At 43.1% G+C, this 17,296-nt stretch overlaps 1 protein-coding gene across 3 annotated transcripts in view; it reads left to right on the top strand.

The window, feature by feature from the left end:
* The window catches only part of sev (receptor protein-tyrosine kinase sevenless), a 114,619-nt gene that overhangs the window by 19,328 nt on the left and 77,995 nt on the right, over positions 1-17,296 (top strand). The gene's annotated exons all lie outside the window — the stretch shown is intronic.

The raw sequence follows: 17,296 nt of genomic DNA, 5'->3' as shown, positions 1-17,296 counted from the left end.
CACTTTAAATTTATCTGAAATATGAAGCACTGTGCTCACTTTAAACAATGTTTGATTTCGTTTAGTAAAAACAGTATTTAGTAATTGTAGCAAATTTTTTCATATCAGAAAAGAAAAGTATATTATATAAACTTGATTTGTGTGTTCAAAGTTTTTTTTTTCAGTCATATATGGAAAATATATATACCCAGGCGTATATTTGTTATTTTGACATTATTTTTGAGTGAACATAATATTTTTGAGTGTACTATGTTCAGTGTAGTGTGGACCAGCAGTTCTCCTATACCATTATATAAATGCTGTTATATACATTTCACCTTTCATTGTGTCATAATTTATGTCACAACTACTGCATTAATTAATACTCATAAAAGTAATAACAATAATAATCATAAAAATAACCACGAGAGCTAAAATAGTAAGGTTGGAGGGTGGGGTATGGAGGGGGCCCAGCCCCAGGGCAGCAACTTGAGCTGCCAGCAACACCACAAAAACTTAAAGTTTCTCATCGGTGGATCGCAAAGACCTCCACCATCTGTTACCCATTATGATATCTCGCTAAGCATTCATTGTCACCAGTCTTCATTTTTTATAAGCGTGCCTTCACTATTTCTCTTCGTTTCACGCTATCTTCCATTGTCGCGTTTATTTTGGTGGCAAGGTAATAAATGTTTTTCTGAGTGAGTTGCTGGTGTTTGCTATGGTTTATGAGCGCCATACCTAGAGAACCATTTTGGTGTTTCGTCAATTGATTTGCCTCATTTGAGACAAGACGGAAGTAATTAAAAAAAATTAACGTACCTGTAATGGTTTTTAGAGATATCTGATTCATTGTAATTGTGGTTTATAATTGTTGGATATTTAGCTATATACAAGTTAATCATGTAATATGTATACTAAACGGAACCTCGTTTGACTTTATAATAAGACCTCTATAAAATGAAACCCTGTGAGCTCTTTATGTTTATGGCAGCTTAAGAGTAACTTAATACGAACGTTCCAATGTATATAAGACGCATTCCATCAGCAGCAATTAGGATCATTTGCAAGGGTTTTTCTCTCGTGGCGTGTGAGAGCCTGCTAGGCTAGGTGGTGTGGTCTCTGTTCACTTGTTAATCTCACGTTGATTATCTCTTATAACACCGCCAGTAGTATATATCTTATCTATGTGTGGGTTGCATTGTCTGATATGAATACAGAATATCCTATTTATTTTTTAAGTTGGTTTTTATTCGTTTAATACCGAAGGTTCTTAATTTTTTCGTGGATAAGGTTTTTGGTCGAGGATAGTCACGTGACTTACCTTTTCGTCTGATAATTACTTCCTTAAAGTCTCAAATCCGTTTAGGAATTACAGTATAATATTTTCCTGAGTGGAAAACATTCCCAATGTTTAGGTAAACGTCTTATATTGTGCTTATGGATATGTAACCCACTGTGGATTTGCGTCTCGCTAACTTCAATATAATGGAGTCTGCTAAAGTGATCGCTTTAACTTTCGCAGTCCGCAAATGCTAATTATTTTGTTTTGTCGGAGAGAGGAAGCCTATAAGTCCTGAACCTTCCGTTGGACGACTCACAATGGGAGCAAGCAACTCTCCCTGTAAGACTTAGCGGCCTTGGTGTCCGCACAGCCTCCCAGATTGCTCTACCAGTCTTCCTTTCCTCCCCCCATGCCTTGTACGACCTCGTAACAGATATCCTACCAGAACCCCTGAGTATTTCAGCAGGAATACACGATCCTGTTTTCACGGAATGTTCAAATCAGTGGAATGCTCTTGCATCCCCAATACCCATCATAGATCCAACAAAAAACCATAAACAGTCCAGCTGGGACCACCCACTAGTGGAAAAAATAGTTGACGCCATGCTCAGCGCTGCAAGATCAGATAAGGAGAAAGCCCGCCTCAAAGCAGTGCGTGATTCCCCATGCAGAAGACTTCCTTCTGGCTGTACCCGTGTCCGCAGCAGGCACGCGTCTCGATCCAGAATCCCTTGTGCAGCAGTGGCCCCTCAGCCTTGGTGCCCCAATTCACACTGCACTGAATACAAGTGTATTTGCAACAGGGTGGAAGCAGAGCAATATGGACTGCATGGGTTGCACTGCGTAAGCTCCAAGGGCTGGCATGCAAGACACAACAAGATGAATGACATATTCATCTTGTGATAGAATGATGGAATCTTGTTGCTTCCATTCCATCATGTATTCCATCATCCTGTGATGGTATTCGTAGACACAGCGATGGTAAAGGGAGGTAATGGTAACGCTAGGGTTCACGATGCTGATGGTGACAGCCGTGGTGGTGATGGTGATAAGCTAGGGTTGATGATGACAGCCGTGGTGGTGATGGTGATAAGCTAGGGTTGATGATGACAGCCGTGGTGGTGATGGTGATAAACTAGGGTTAATGGTGACAGCCGTGGTGGTGATGGTGATAAGGTTAGCGATGCAATGATCCACTTGACGGGCTCCACCTGTCGTCAATGGTTCAGATGAACGGCCACAGGAAGGCGCTAGGCTCCGCCTCTCGCTTCACTCACACCGGAATTCCTTACTCATTTCCACCCAAATTATCAATGAATATGGATGAAGCACCAAGTGCTGACAACACCAGGTATGTCGAAAGCACCAGATGCTGAAAACACTAAATATGAAGGATGTTGTTAACATAGTGTGTTTAGTTATATAAAAATCAGCGTAGTGGTTTCATTTTGTTGTGCATCACTATATATTACCTAACCCGGCAACAGTCACATAATTTATAGCTTTTAGGCGAATAGCCGCAGAAGTATGTTAGAAAACATGTAGATATAACGGCATCTGTTTCAGTTTGTCTTTGAAGTAATGGGTACGTAAATAGTTAAAAATATGAGAGGACGAAGCTTTCTTGCCCTAAAACTCCCCCTGCTATCATCCGTCCCCCCCCCCCAACCCCCCCTCACCTCCCCGTCTATCCTAGGCAGGTGTCTGTTTCTCCATGGGAACGACCGTCCCAACTGCCCGGCGGATGGCAAGTGTTTGGTCCATGTCTCCGGCCAGTCCTCACACCTGCCGGAGGACATCCCTCCCTGTGTTGTCCGCCAACTGGAACTTGTGGGTGAAGACATACCTGGTCCTTAATTAGATCTATTGTCGACTATAGGCCACATGTTTTGTGTACGTTTGGGTGGTTATTTGGTGTGTTTATTTGATGTACAGGTATCTCTCCTGTCCCTTATTCGATGTATAGTTATATCGCCTGTCTCTTATTTGATGTACAAGTGCATCTCTTGTATCTTATTCCATAATCATCTCACAGTTGCCAACCCCTTTCACTATTACCATACATCTCTCTCCTCTCCACCCATCCTTTAACCATTTTCCTCGTCTCCTAACTACATTCACATTCTCTCCATCTCCCTCATCCCTCCCCCACCCAACCCTCTTTATCATTCCCTCCCGCACAACCCCCCCACTGCCACCCCTCTCCCTCTCTCACTACCCCTCACCGCCTCCCCTCACTCTCCCTCAGCCCTCCCACCACAGGTACACCTGTCTTCCGGCCGGCCCATAATCGCCCTACACCTGCACCAGGCGTTCCGGGTCCCTGGTATTATGGGAATGAAATTTGGTCTCATTATCTACCCAAATTCCACACATAGCATTTTGGAGGAGGAAGCTCTAGTATAATTATCGGAATATTCAGGATGTAGGTTTTTTGGAGGATGCCTTTGTCAATGGTCATATATATGTGAATATTCATGAAATTTGCATTAGGCTTTGTTTCTGATATTAATATACTATACCTCTTTTTGTTATTGTTGACATTCCAAAAATAATAAAGCTTAAATACGTCATCAAATAAGGAAAATCGAATCGTAATTTGGAGGCAACCCGGCCTACAAAAGTTCTCACAGATATGGGCATATTGGGAGGTTATTGCGCCCCTAACTCACCATGTGAGGGTTACATTACAGCACTCCCAATACAGACCCCATTGAATGGTGGTTTATTGTACACCTCATACTCGTCATGTGGGCCATTGTGTATTGTTAACACTTTTCAAAATATTTTTCGGGCGTTTCATATTTTATTAAAATATATTATTAAGCTTAAAAATGTAGGCTACGTTATACACTCTTGTGTCATTGATGTAGTGTTTAGAGTCTAATGATGGTAGACTATAAGGTAGCTCTAATCTGCATGAGAGGTTTTTCGTATTTCTGCTACTGTGCCAGAATTTTGAAGTTCCGGACAGTTTTGAGTCTCTGAGTTAAGGGGAAATTTACCTACTTGTTGTTTGTCTGTTGGTTTTGGGGATCAATGTTTCCCCGCGGCCCAGTCTCTCTCTGCTAGGCCTCTTGGTTGGTGGTCTGGTCAACCAGGCTGTTAGACGCCGAAGTGTACGAATTGTTGGTGAATTGGAGTGGTTGAAACCCAAGACTGGTGATTAGGGGCGTATTTCAGGAGAATATTGAAGGATCTTCCGGTGTTGACTTTCAAAGTAAGACACAGGTGACACCTTCACCGCTCCCCACACTCTTCTTCAACTCTCCTTCCTGAATTTCTTTCTCCTGCTGCTGTCCGCCACAAGATAAGTTTAGGCCAAGAGAGAATATGGTGCTGGCTATGGGTAAAATACAACACAGTATTGTGGTTTACTAACATACTAACTTGTCCCACAACTTGGGAGTGTCAATGGTATTCATTATCTCTCTCTCTCTCTCTCTCTCTCTCTCTCTCTCTCTCTCTCTCTCTCTCTCTCTCTCTCTCTCTCTCTCTCTCTCTCTCTCTCTCTCTCTCTCTCTCCTCTCTCTCTCTCCTCTCTCTCTCTCTCTCTCTCTCTCTCTCTCTCTCTCTCTCTCTCTCTCTCTCTCTCTCTCTCTCTCTCTCTCTCTCTCTCTCTCTCTCTCTCTCTCTCTCTCTCTCCTCTCTCTCTCTCCTCTCTCTCTCTCCTCTCTCTCTCTCCTCTCTCTCTCTCTCTCTCTCTCTCTCTCTCTCTCTCTCTCTCTCTCTCTCTCTCTCTCTCTCTCTCTCTCTCTCTCTCTCTCTCTCTCTCTCCCTCTCTCTCTCCCTCTCTCTCTCTCTCTCTCTCTCTCTCTCTCTCTCTCTCTCTCTCTCTCTCTCTCTCTCTCTCTCTCTCTCTCTCTCTCTCTCTCTCTCTCTCACACACACACACACACACACACACACACTCACACACACAACGTTAATTATCATACTCTTGATAATTAACAATAATCTTAAATAATAATAATATTAATAATAATAATTTGCACCAGAACGTTTCGCAAGGTGAATTAAGGAATAGCAGCCCACTGTGGTAGACATCTGTATACCGATAGATACCATTCCTCTCACTTGTTAGGAACATCTTTGGAAATATCCTCTTTGAGAGACTAGAAAACATCGGTGATGATAATTGTTTACAGAGTAACAGGGGATACCGTTTTTTGAGATAATTAAAGAACATCAAACCCATCACTAAAGATGACTAAAACTGAGCAGAAGTCTCGGGTTGTAGAGAGAATACAAGAGTTGCTGCAGCATTTAATGGGTTTTGGCAGAGGTGTGATGTATAAGCTTTAGCAATCTAGCAAGCCGATGGATATTTTATGTACCTCCTTGACAGCTACTTAAGAGAACATTTAACGTTTTATCGTGAGCACTCAGTCCGTCCCGCAAGCATGTTAAAGAAGGAGTTGTATATAATATTTATCAATAAATCAAGCAATTCAAGACGTGCCACACTTCTTTTAAACTAATCCACCCGACTCAGTCTCTGACATGCAGATTCTCCAACACAGACGAGATGTGGCTGGTCTGTATATTTTACAGTCAGCAAAATACCTGCCTCACACTTAGCCTCCCTACAACTCCCTCTCTAAAGGACAACTCACCAACAAATAGGTTTCACATGGAACGTCTATCACAGGAACGGAGTATTTTCGATGTTCATTTCATCCAAAATACACAAAATTAAGGTACCCCTTTTTTTTGGGGGGGGCAGGTTTGCGACCAAAACATTGTTACTTCAATTATTCAGAAATCTTGTAAATAATAATAATAATAATAATAATAATAATAATAATAATAATAATAATAATAATAATAATAATAATAATAATAATCTATAAGAGTGAGTGCGTGTCTAAGGGTGGAGACTAGACACTAGGGCCTAATCTCATTCAACTTTGCTGAAGAGGTAGGATGGTGTGGGGTGTGGGACAGACATAGGCTGGTCAGTGTTGCCAGAATTTAAGAGGGAGACCTCTTAAAGAGACCAAAAGACCAACAGCTAGATAAAGACAGACATAGATAGGGAGAGAAAGAAGAAGAAGGGGAGACAGTTGGAGATAGGATAAGGTGAGAAAGGGGGGGATTAGACTGGTGGAGAGGATGTGAGGGGGAAGGGGAGAATGTTGAAGAGGGGGGGGGAGGAAGTGGAAAAGGTGAAGATGGAAAAAGAGGGGGGGGGATAGGGAAAGAGGGATAAGAAAGGGGGAAGTGGGGAAGGAGGGAGAGAGACTCGGGGAATAACCGGTTAACCCCCCCCCCCCGCTTAGTATAGTATAATCAGAGTAACACATTTTAGCACATTCGCCTGAGTGGACCAATTCATTCCAAAACCTGTTCTTGTCTGCCCAAATTCAACAGTGTGCCCGGGTGCGTGGACCTTGTAAGGCGTCCACTTAAGGGTATGGATTACTGGTAATTGTCTCGCTACAGGGCCGGATGTGGAGCGTCCCTTCAGTGGGTAGGTGACAAGGACTGGTATCCTAAAGAGCCGTGTGGGATATCTTGCTTGGGTCCTAAAGAGCCGTGTGGGATATCTTGCTTGGGTCCTAAAGAGCCGTGTGGGATATCTTGCTTGGGTCCTAAAGAGCCGTGTGGGATATCTTGCTTGGGTCCTAAAGAGCCGTGTGGGATATCTTGCTTGGGTCCTAAAGAGCCGTGTGGGATATCTTGCTTGGGTCCTAAAGAGCCATGTGGGATATCTTGCTTGGGTAGTATTCTCACTTAGATATCAGTTTAATTCTGAAACTTTATGAATAACTGCTTGGAATTCCATATTAATGTCAAATGTAAACAAAACAAATAGCTATACACATAAATGAGTAATCAAACCAAAATAAGCATTGACATATCCCACAATAAAAAGCACAACAAATGCAATATATCATAAATGAGAAACCGATTTGTTAGATAACTATTAGACGTTACGCAAAGTCCCCCCAAAAGTGTAGCCTAATGTCGTTATCTCTGCCGCCCTAATTCTAATAGGATCCATAGAGTCACAACTATTTGTGTCATCATATTGTACGCGGATAGTCAGTCCATTACGCCAATCTGGTGTTCCATAGGAATGACACATTGTAATTTTCTAGAGCATGTCTAGCGTTGGAACCACCGCCGAGACGACTGTGGACAACATGGGATATAAATATCCTATTTAGTTCGGGGGCCCTTTTTTAAAAGCTTATCGTCCGGTTCACCAACAGTAGACAAAATATTGAAGTTCTTGCGAGGCAGGATCAAGTATAACATTTGGGGGGGTTTAAGGCTCTGTGATGATATGAAACAATGGTTTACTGAGAATTATATAAACAATATGTAATGCAGTATTTTCCTTGATGTATATATGACTTTTATATTGTATATTATTTCATAAAGAGAAAAAACTTGAAGGTGGGTGAGCCAAGGAATCGGAGATGACCTAAGCAGCACAAGGTGTTCAATAACAGTGTCCTGAGCAACACAAGGTGTTCAATAAGTGTCCTGAGCAACACAAGGTGTTCAACAACAGTGTCCTGAGCAACACAAGGTGTTCAACAAGTGTCCTGAGCAACACAAGGTGCCGAGTAAAGTTGTCCTGCGCCTAAGGTGATGTGTCCTGATTTTCGCGAGGCTTTTATTCTATGCTGAATGAATATTTATTTTGTTTCTTGGTGATTCAACCCGTCATTGACCCTTATCATGCTGATTTTTGCCTTCCAAGATTATGATTTTCAATATGATATTAGACTCGCTTCTACTAGTTATTGAAGACATATAATTAGCAAGATATTAAAGTTGTAGAGTATGATAAATTTACTTGAATATATAATATTAATCTAAAACCAATTTAACAGTCAAGTCGCATATCTTGAAAGGGTATATCCTCTAAGTTGTTATCATGATGAATGTCTAGATATTGACGTGGCAAGCTGTGGCCTTGTAGAACCACACTCATTAGGCTACGTAGTGCAATTAGGGGAGAGATGTCACCGTGATAGTGGCTTGGATTTCCAACAATGGTTCCTCCCTCGAAGTGGAACTTGTCCTGAGCTTATCCTTTAGGTAACCTTTGCATCTGACAAGAAACACATGTGCCTTGTTGCTTTCTCGCTGAGCTTGTAACAAAGTGGTGTATTTGTTTTGTTTTTATTAACATAGGTAAATGTTTATTAACATAGGTAAAATCTGCATCTAGGCAGCTTCCCTTGGTCATAGATTATATGAATTGTTATATAGCAGCCTAGTATATATACCGACGTACAACGAAACTGGAAAGTAGAAATCTGAACTATTGAGTTGGACAACCCGGAAAACTATTGTTTACTTGTGTTGCTTTAACAAAGTAAGCTAACCTATCCTAACCTCCCTAGGCCTAATACAATATATCTCAGGCCTAATATAATACATATGTGTGCTATACTAGGCCTAGGAGTATTTACGTTTGTGTTATAACTTTATTTATTTTAAAAGAATTCCATACTAGTCAGTATACGACTATCTAAAAGCTAAGAACGTACGATTTCTGACTATTGACGATCGTCACAATAGGTACTATCTAAACAGAAGGATGGGTTGGATATAGTGTGTGTCAAGATGCCATCTAGCAGGATGGGCGGTCTTATGACCTAGACATGTGAACAGTATCCTGCACGGACCAACTTTGGATGCATCATGAGGATATCCTCATGATTTTGTAGTTTTGCTGATTTTGCAGGCATCTTAGTCTCTATGTTCAAGTATGTTTACTGAGACAAGAAAGAAAGAAATCTCAAAGGGATAGAGTAGCTTAGGCTATTTCTACCCCCTTCACTAGTCTCTGTGATGGCGGCGGGACGAACCCAGCGCTCTCAATACACCTGCTTCGCTTCCAGGAATTTCTGGCACGGTGCGTTACTCAACAATAGGACAGATTATTCTCATTATTCCAGGCGCCTAGACTCTGTTTTTGGTTGGGTGGAAAAGTATGGAGAGAGTAGCACGCAGTAGAGAACATTCTCTTGGCGAGCCTTGCAATAGGACGGAGAGAGAGACGACGTTTTCTTTCTCTAGGGATGGACAGATTGCAGTGTGTGTGGACGAGCGTTCTCTCTGAGGCGATGAACAGATTGTATTATGTGACCAATCCTTCCGTCTCTTACCGGCAGTCTTCACTACAGCTGGATGGGCTTGGAAGGGCTTGACAGCCCCTCTGGTGCGGTGTTGCCACACATGCGGGTGCTGCACAGTTTGTTCCATGCAAAGAAGTTGCAGAATGTATTACCTTCAGAAGATATGTAAACAAGTATTTATCCTTAATGTTGTGGAGGGCTGGGAGGCGCTGCAAGAGCTGGTGGAGGCGCGGCAAGAGCTGAGGCGACGCTGCAAGAGCTGATGACGACACTGCAAGAGCTGTGGCGACGCTGCAAGAGCTGGTGACGACGCGGCAAGAGCTGGTGACGACGCGGCAAGAGCTGGTGACGACGCCCATACTCAGCTCACATCACTTGAGGAACACTCCGGTCAACATGGCCAGGAAGACTCTACACCACGAGCTGAGGCTTGAGGCTGTGGATACAAAACAGACCATGATCTACGCACCCGGAGGAAGTGAACGAATGTGATGTTGTAGAGTGGACACACGATGACCTGGTGAAGGAGGACGGGGAGGGGCAGGATGGAGATGATGGGGCAGGAAGAGACGAGGTTTAGGTGGGTGGGGGAGAGAGAGAGAGAGAGAGAGGAGCGGACTGCATGGAGGTGGGTAGGAGAGGTAACCACTAGGGGTAAACAGTAGGGGAGGGACTGGGCAAGGTTGTGGGGGGGGGGCCAGTTTGGGGAAGAGTGAAGGTCTGGGGGGGGGTGACGTAGGCGGCGTGCTGTAAGGCACAAGACATGACAATAACGGATAACATAAGACATGTTCTTGATCAAATATAAGCTAGAAAAGGAGAGGAGATAAGTCTGAGGGAAATAGAGTTCTTGCGAGCCTAGTCACCCCAAGGCTGATAGTCTCGCCATATTACTGCATGTAGACACACATTATAACACCTAATACTCATTCTCTCAATCGTATAACAGGTTAAACACCGTTGTATTAAACTAGTAACTGGTTGGGTGACTGTGTACATAGTCTAGACTACATTATAATGTAAAAATACCTATGTATAAAGGGTTTGCTGCAATCATGTATTCATTATTATTATTATTATTATTATTATTATTATTATTATTATTATTATTATTATTATTATTATTATTATTTACAATTTGGAGTAAAACCACATTATCTAATTCCTGAAGGTATCGAGCAGTGCTTGTGTTCTTGTGGATGTGTGGTGAGGCGGGAGGGGGAAGTAGAGGGCAAGATAGTGATGACAGGTGAGACGGGTGTGGGGAGGTGAGACGGGTGTGGACAGGTGAGACGAGTGTGGACAGGTGAGACGGGTGTGGAGAGGTGAGACGGGTGTGGAGAGGTGAGACGGGTGTGGACAGGTGAGACGGGTGAGGTATCGTGATATGAAAGTTCCCAGGACGCTCCTCTTACTGTGTGTGTATTTACTATTTTGTGTCTGCAGGATCGAGCTGTTAGCTCTTGGATTCCACCTTTCTAACCAGCCTATTTTTCCTCTATTATATCTACTACATATATTTTTGTCTAACAAACACACACACACACACACACCCTGCGTCTCCCTCACACACCCTGCGTCTCCCTCACACACCCTGCGTCTCCCTCACACACCCTGTGTCTCCCTCACACACCCTACGTCTCCCTCACACACCCTGCGTCTCCCTCACACACCCTGCGTCTCCCTCACACACCCTGCGTCTCCCTCACACACCCTGCGTCTCCCTCACACACCCTGCGTCTCCCTCACACACCCTGCGTCTCCCTCACACACCCTGCGTCTCCCTCACACACCCTGCGTCTCCCTCACACACCCTGCGTCTCCCTCACACACCCTGCGTCTCCCTCACACACCCTGCGTCTCCCTCACACACCCTGCGTCTCCCTCACACACCCTGCCTCTGCCTCACACACCCAGGGCAGAGCACCAGGCCACCAACCACCGCCGCGTGTTGACATGCCACGCCCCACAACAAGGATACACATCAACACCCGCAGCACAGCCACCTTCCTTCCACACAGGTCAATTGTCCCACACCTGCCATCCCTCCGAACACGTGCCTCTTCACCCCCCAATCCCCCGACAATTCTCCTTCCCTTCCACAAATGCCACGGGCCTACACGTATGCCTCTCCTCTGCAATCCACCTATTATACTCGCCTGCCGAATTCTGCAATATCATTGAACTCGATCAGTCTCGTAAGGCTGAACTCCAAATGTCTCGGAATCCTCTTTCCCAAGTCCTCCTCCAACCTTCCCCCAATTTTGCACGGTATGCAAGTCAGCGTCACATATATGTAGCTTAAGGTCTCATACATGATTACTTCCTTGAATATGGGCACAACATTTGCATTGTTCCACGTTTCCATGTGTTCCTCATTGGCTACGGCATATACGATACAGGCTTTTGAGAGTTCCAAACAATTTCTGCTTGTTCTGTCAATATCCACGGGGACATCTGGTCTTGCCTGTCTGTCCATGATGAATTGTGACTGTATGGTGAGTGACGGTATTCCGGGCCGATCCCCATTCCCGTCTTTAAAGAGGATTGCGTGCTATATGGATAACCAGTGACGCCAATGACATTTGAAATGTGGGTTTGGTTCTCCATAGAGTGTTTTCCAATAACTTCTTCAGCTGTTACCGACGTTGAATGAACGTCGATAATAATTTATAATAATAACGTTGATGCAACTTCCATAATTTTGATTCAACGTCGATTCACCATCAATAATGTTGGTTCAGCGTTACCCAACCATGTTTTACCCGGTGGAAGAGAGAATGTGAGAGATAGAGAGAGAAACGAACACAGACACTGCCGAATTCCTAATATTCCTATTCTAATTCTAGGAATTTTAGGAATTCCTATTTCCCTTGAAATAGAACAGTCTCTGTAACTAGCTGACATTGTAATTATAAGGTGTGAACGATGGATGAAATTGTTTATGTAATAATCTAAGTTGAGGTGTGATAAAGATCTTTTTGCGCTACCGCTCACAGGATGAGTATGGGGTGCACAATAAACTAGCCGCCTCCGACGGCAACAATCAATCCTATTATATATATATATATATATATATATATATATATATATATATATATATATATATATATATATATATATATATATATATGTATATATATATATATATATATATATATATGTCGTACCTAATAGCCAGAACGCACTTCTCAGCCTACTATTCAAGGCCCGATTTGCCTAATAAGCCAAGTTTTCATGAATTAATGTTTTTTCGTCTACCTAACCTACCTAACCTAACCTAACCTAGCTTTTTTTGGCTACCTAACCTAACCTTATCTATAAATATAGGTTAGGTTAGGTTAGGTAGGGTTGGTTAGGTTCGGTCATATATCTACGTTAATTTTAAGTCCAATAAAAAAAATTGACCTCATACATAGAGAAAAGGGTTGCTTTATCATTTCATAAGAAAAAAATTATAGTAAATATATTAATTCAGGAAAACTTGGCTTATTAGGCAAATTGGGCCTTGAATAGTAGGCTGAGAAGTGAGTTCTGGCTACTAGGTACGACATATATATATATATATATATATATATATATATATATATATATATATATATATATATATATATATATATATATATATATATATATATTTATATATATATGATTATAGATAAGTGAAACACCTTTAGTGACTACTATAGTTGTAAGAGAGGGAGGGAGGTAGTGTCGAACCCGGTCCTTTGTATAAACCTCAAAGCTGATTCTTGGCACGCTTGTGTCTCCCAGCCAAAGAAAAACATTTAACACAGACGCTAAACCACGACCTTTACACGAATGAAAGAAAACGTTGAAGAGTGACTATCACATTCACAAATGTTAGGCAACTTAGAAGAACGATACATTCTGCTGTGTAAGTAAACTGAGAACGACCCCAGACGTATGGATGAAAATGCAGACAAGCAACTTTTCGCGTAAAATTGTAAAAACTTTGAAAAAAAAATCCGAAATACATGTTTGAAAACTTTGATGAATAGCTTCCAGACGATTTTTTAGAAACTCTTCTCACATAATTTTTGAAAATGAAGAACAACCCAATCTGAAAAGGTTTTTCTCTTTATTAAATAAAATTCAATATAAAGATAATATATATATCAATTTACAAGGGAAAATACTACATTACATATAGTTTATATAATTGTCTGTAAACCAATTTTTCATACTATTTCCTCTCTTCGTTTTTACTTTCCATTCTTTCCTCTCAAGACTTTCTGTAACTTTAATTTTGTTAATATTTCAACCGCCCTCCCAAATCTTGTTAATTTGATCTTAGCTGATAGCATTGATAACCAGACCACACACTAGAAGATGAAGGGACGACGACGTTTCAGTCCGTCCTGGACCATTCTCAAGTCTTATACTTTAGCCACGTTATTGTGACTCATCGCCTACTGATAGCAGTGATTCTCGCCATGTAATGTGCAAGTTCCTGAAATGTCTGATTAGTAACTATTTTGTATTAGTAATGTCGGTGTTCTCAGATTCTGGTGAGAGTTCTGTTCTGGCATAGGCTTCAGGGAGGATTAGCAAAACGCAGTGGTGAGTGGGACGGTGGGCCAGGGTAGGGGATGGTGGGCAGAGTGGGAGGGGAGGCGTGGGAGGGGTGGGGGATTGGGAGCGAGCACGGAGTGACATTACACCAACATTGTAGCAAAGCAAAGGGAAAAATGACGGAAAAACAGTTGAGCGGTGAGGTAACAGATGGCGACAAAGCGCGCCAAGGGTGTGGCTTCCAGGTCTTCAGCAGCGGAAGTCAGAGAGGAAAAGGGAAGAGGAGAGAGGGGGTGGCAATCCCTTCCCTTCCATCCGGTTTCCTCCTGGATTTAGGATTTAATATTGTTTGTGGATGGGATATGGAACTTCCGTCTTTTACAACAAGTACAGATATAAGGATTCGCGGTGGATGGTATATGAGAATTAATGGTTTATTGTGACAATGCGGAAGGTGTTCAGTGTTCTGGAGGTGATGAAAACCATGTCACGGAGGAGGCTCCCTCCAGTAGCCACGCGTACTATAGGAGAGAAGGTTGATGATGTGTACTCACCTAATTGTGCTTGCGGGGGTTGAGCTCTGGCTCTTTGGTCCCGCCTCTCAACTGTCAATCAACTGGTGTACGGATTCCTGAGCCTACTGGGCTCTATCATATCCACATTTGAAACTGTGTATGGAGTCAGCCTCCACCACATCACTTCCTAATGCATTCCATTAGGAATAAGCTACTAGGAAGATAACAGACAGACGATTATCATGCCCTTCAAGATGACCTTGACAAAATAAGTGTATAATGCAACATCTGGCTAATAGAATACAATGTGCATAAATGCAATGTTATAGAATGTGGAGTAGGAACAAATAGGCCACACACACAAACTACAAGTTATATGAAAAGACATTAAAGAACTCTGATCTAAATTATGTAGATTGGTCCCAATGTGGAAAGCAGTAAGCTAATAATCACCACAATTTGCACATAGTTGCTCAAGCCATTATTTACCTCTTGGGACTTTTCAAGAATTACATTTTCACAGTGGAAAAATAATGCCGTACAGTACAATATTAAAAGTTCAAATTAAGAATTAAAGAATTAACATTCTTTCATCTATGTGTTCTTATCATCTTTTGCTTTATTAGATTGTGATCAGACAAGCATTATTATAGTTTATTTGTGTTTACGGAGTTTTCCTGGTTATTCCCGCGAGGTGTATGTTGAGGAACTACTGCCCGCATCACGAGGTAATTAGGTAGTTAGCCTATATATTGAGTAAATTCTGGCCCTTAACACCATTGTCACCATAGAGGACGGGTAGGGGGGAGACTCAGCTATTCAAGTTCATTAATAATTTGAATTTGGTATTTGAATCTTGTACTTGTAACGGTTCTATTGTTACGTAAATTATGGTGACAATAAACACAGACATTAAGATAATATATATATATATATATATATATATATATATATATATATATATATATATATATATATATATATATATATATATATATATATATATATATTTGGATGAATGTAGAATACAGAAGTTTGCAGGTGCCACTTTGGTGAGCAATAGACTTGTAATTACTGGTGATGAAGATGAAGATTAAATTAAGCCACCCAAAAGGTGGCACGGGCATGAATAGCCCGTAAGTGGTGGCCCTTTTGAGCCATTACCAGTATCAAGAGCTGATAGTGGAGATCTGTGGAGGTGCGACTGCACCCTGCGTGACGGGAGATGTCTCCCGTGAGTATAAACAGGCCGGTAGGTGAGGTATGGGGGATTCACGGGCTACTCATGCAACCCGTTCTCGCACTTTCGTATAGTCAATATTGACTTATTAAATAAGTGCATATGTGACATACTAATTTATTGTGACTATTTTAGTTTACCTTTTAAAGCTTCATAGAAAACACCGACCTTACCTAACCTTCTTAGTATGTTAAGATAAGGATCTTATTGCTTCGTAATTACATTTAGTACTTAACCTATTATAGGTATAGGTTAAGTAATATTTGTGTCTTTACACCTAAATAATACAATAGTGGCGTAGGGAGTGAGGCGCGGAGGACGGAAGTATAGTAGAGCAGAGCCCCCCAATTGACGGCAGTAACAGCGCAATCCACTTGTTAACAGCTCCCATTGTTGACGCTCTGTGCCTCCCTCCCCTCTTCCCCCCCCCCCTCAGCTCCCAATGAAGGCAGCGAGTGAAAGCTTCGCTAATTACCCCCTCACTTAAACACCTGTTCTGGTCTACAAAACTTTGATCATTCAAAAATATATGAAATAAGTGAAAATATTCAACTAGTAATTTGGTGTTTTCCAACACCAGTCCCCGAGGGGGTGAGGGAGTCGGTGTGTCTCGTGGGGGGTGGGATGAGGGAGGCACAGGTATGATGGGCAGGGAGGGAAGGGAAGAGAAGGGAAGGGAAGGGAAGGAATCAGTTGGATCAGGGAGGGAGAGAGGTGTATGGGAAGGCGTTCAGGGAGGGAAGGTGGGTGTGGGCGTCCTGGAGGGTAGAATGGGAGTGAGGGGGATGAGGGTGGGGATGGGGGTGTAGGTGAAGGAGTCAGGGGCGGGCGGGTGTGTGAGGGAGTGGGCGACAATGGCGGCAGTAACAAGCGTATCCGGTGGGTGTGCTGGGTGGAGGCTGGTCTGCCTGAGCAGCACACCCACCCGCAGGCGCCCACACGCGTCTCTCACCCCACAGGACGCATGAACGCACTGTCATGGCGCCTCTATCGCGCGCGCATGTGTAATCTACTTTTTGAAACCCGGCAACAGCTCTCGTAGACGGCTCGTCACTGCTCTACGCGGATTTTTCATTCATTTTCGATTCTTTTGCGAGTGTTTGCCGCCTGCGGGGTTGTCCCACCTGTCGTGGCGCATGGCCGCAACAGGTGGGAGCCCCGGCTTGCTTTCCCTCAGCCTCTGGTGCCAATTGGGTTAAATTTGTGCAACAAACACATCCCCGCGCTTCCTCCCCCATTCATAAAATCTTGCGAGCGGGAGCCGTGGTGGTGCCCGGAGTGGGGTAGCTAGAGCACTCTCACCTCAGTCCCTTCACCCCCACCACCACCTCCCCTTCGATAACAAGGAAATCACTCATCAACGAGCATCGCCCTTGCCATCATTACCACGTAGGGCAGCCAGAACCTACCTTGCGGGACACCAAGCAGCTCTTTCCTGGCCATCACCGTCCCTCAAACACAGCGCCGGGCCCCATACAGGTAGTGCCCACAATTCTGGCACCTCGTTCCTTCCTATCCCCCGTGAGAAGACCAGGGTCCGGCTCTAACACTTCAAGCTTCGTCTCGTCCTGCTTCAAGGTTCGAAAGCTCGCTTCGTTTCTTCTTGCTTAACCAACCACTTGGGCTGGACGGTAGAGCG

The sequence above is a fragment of the Procambarus clarkii genome, chromosome 24 (genome assembly GCF_040958095.1).
Source record: "Procambarus clarkii isolate CNS0578487 chromosome 24, FALCON_Pclarkii_2.0, whole genome shotgun sequence".
Lineage (NCBI taxonomy): Eukaryota > Metazoa > Arthropoda > Malacostraca > Decapoda > Cambaridae > Procambarus > Procambarus clarkii.
The sequence above is the reverse complement of the archived record's forward strand: the minus strand, read 5'-3'. Positions and strand labels throughout refer to the sequence as shown.